This window comes from Dreissena polymorpha, chromosome 15 (assembly GCF_020536995.1).
Source record: "Dreissena polymorpha isolate Duluth1 chromosome 15, UMN_Dpol_1.0, whole genome shotgun sequence".
NCBI classification, from domain to species: Eukaryota; Metazoa; Mollusca; class Bivalvia; order Myida; family Dreissenidae; genus Dreissena; species Dreissena polymorpha.
Genome location: NC_068369.1, coordinates 7,335,349 through 7,338,343, shown reverse-complemented (window position 1 = coordinate 7,338,343; position 2,995 = coordinate 7,335,349).

The window sequence follows — 2,995 nt, the reverse complement described above, 5'->3', positions numbered from 1 at the left end:
GCGGTTGTCTCAAACGTATTATTTGACTGGATCTTAACGTTTGACAACATCGTCGCTGTCGTTCTCAAACCTCGTAGCTCCAAATTTAAAAAAAAAATGTTTCGTCTTTTCCGAATGTGCGTGTTTTGTGCTATATCTCGTAGCTCTACGCCAATCAGAGCCCTTGAAAAATGCACGTGACGAAATGTTGTTGCTTGATTGTTGTTTTTTTTCCGGCGAAAAGTCGTAGCGACGTCATTTCACATATAGGTACATCATTTCGTTTGGACAAATTTGACAAAAACGTTTTTAGCTCATCTATTTTTTTAACAAAAATTATGAGCTATTATCATCACCTTGGCGTCGGCGTCCGGTTAAGTTTTGCGTTTAGGTCCACTTTTCTCATAAAGTATCAATGCTATTGCAATCAAACTTGGTACACTTACTTACTATCATGAGGGGACTGGGCAGGCAAAGTTAGATAACTCTGGCATGCATTTTGACAGAATTATGTGCCCTTTTTTTACTTAGAAAATTGAAAATTTTGGTTAAGTTTTGTGTTTAGGTCCATTTTATTCCTTTACTATCAAAGCTATTGCTTTCATACTTGCAACACTTACAAACTATCATAAGGGGACTTTGCAGGCAAAGTTATGTAACTCTGACTGGCATTTTGACAGAATTATGTGCCCTTTTTATACTTAGAAAATTGAAAATTTGGTAAAGTTTTGTGTAAAGCTTTACTTTATTCCTAAAGTATTAAAGCTATTGCTTTCATACTTGCAACACTTACTAACTATCATATGGGGACTGTGCAGGCAAAGTTATGTAACTCTGACTGGCATTTTGACGGAATTATGGGCCCTTTATACTTAGAAAATTGAAAAATTGGTTAAGTTTTGTGTTTTGGTCCATTTTACCCCTAAAGTATCATAAATATTGCTTTCATACTTGGAACACTGGCAAACTATCATAAGGGGACAGTAAAGGACAAGTTGCATAATACTGGTTGTCATTTTTTTACGGAAGTATGGCCTTTTTTTGACTTAGTAACTTTGAATATATGGTTAAATTTTGTGTTTAGATCCACTTTACTTCTAAAGTATCAAGGCTATTGCTTTTAAACTTCAAATACTTTCATGCTATCATGAGGGTACTGTATCTGGCAAGTTGAATTTACCTTGACCTTTGAATGACCTTGACTCTCAAGATCAAATTATTAAATTTTGCTAAAATTTCCATAACTTCTTTATTTATGATTAGATTTGATTGATACTTTGACAAAACAACTCTTACCTGATATACCACAATAGACTCTACCCAAACCATCCCCCACGCCCCCCCACCCCGAATCCCCCCCCCCCCCATTTTTTTTTTTTTAAGATCTTCTAATAAATGTCCACCACACCCTTACACTATACCCCCCCCAATTATTTTTTTTAAACATGGTTTAAAAAACACAAATATTTATTTTTATTATTTAATTTTTGAAATACCGTCCAACCATCCCACTCGAGAGTCCCCTCCCCCCCAAATTTTTTTTTTGCATTTTTGAAATTTAATGTAATAAATGACCACACCCCACACTATACACCCCTCTCCTCTCCACCCCTCCCTTCTTTGTGATTGAAATTTAGATAGGTCCCTTCACCTTAAAAAAGAAAAATAGATGAGCGGTCTGCACCCGTAAGGCGGTGCTCTTGTTATATTTGCAGCTACCAGGTTTCCTATCAGGACGAATTGTCGTACCTCATACAAATGACAAAACTGTGGTGACAAAATATCGTAGCTACCATTTCTGAACATCAGTATGACTTATGCGTCTACAGCTTATACCGTATTTTGCAGCTTCATTTGTTTGGTATTTTTACAGAATTTCAATTTCTAACACATCGTTATAAAATATGAGACGGTTTTTTTGTCTCCTGAAAACTTGGCATTTTGTAGCTACGAGGTTTGAGAATGACAGCGACGACATGTTGTAGACTTTGTTAGTTGGCTTTCTTACATGCATTTGAGCCTTGCTGAGGGACAACTGGACTAAATGCATGTGCGTTAAGTGTTGTCCCAGATTAGCCTCTGCAATATGCACACGCTTATCTGGAACAACACTTTCCGCCTAGACTGGCTTTTTGTTTACAAGAGACTACTTTTAAAGAAAAAAAACATTAAGCAAAAAGTGTTGTCCCTGATAAGCCTGTGCGGACTCCACAGGTTAATCTGGGATGACACTTAACGCACCTGCAATAAAGCCCATTTTCCCATAATGATGCTCATTTTGCAGTTGCCTCCCTTTTACTGCAAAAATTGGGTAGAATTTTTAATAACCTAATCCATATTTCACGTGAAGTCCAAATTGAGATTCACTGTCATTCATAACACCATTTAGTATTTATAACAAGCTGTTAATAGCAGTGTACTGGATGCGACCCCTTCATTATGTTTCTTGGATCAAAAAGCGATTTTTATTATTATTACCTATTAGGCAGACATATGTTTGTGTGTTTTTTAATGTCATTAAAGATATTTACTTACAAAACTACTTACAAAACTATATTTTGAATTGTCTGAATCAGTGATATTATTTTAATCACAAGAAAAAACATGAACGGGGTTTGAACCCTGGATTGTCGGAAGAAAATAACAGCTCGATACCTCAGGGCTATTGAGGCTTTTGAAGATGAAATTCTATTTTAAAGGCTGACTATATATGTTAGTAATTCATGTATTTTGCTAATCATTGCTAAAAAGCGTTACAAACACTTATTATTTTACCGATTTCAATAGATGAATATCTATAATGAACAGATATTGTTAACATTTTTCTATATCAGGACTGTCATTTCGCTTGTTTTAATCATAGACGTATATACAATTATCTACGTCTCTGTTTTAATGTTATGCATACAATTTCAGATTCTATGACATTTTGCTGGAAAATGTTTCCAAAGTGTAAAAAAAGTTCATTTTACTTCTCTCTACCTTAAATGATTCAATTATTTTAAATTTCATATTT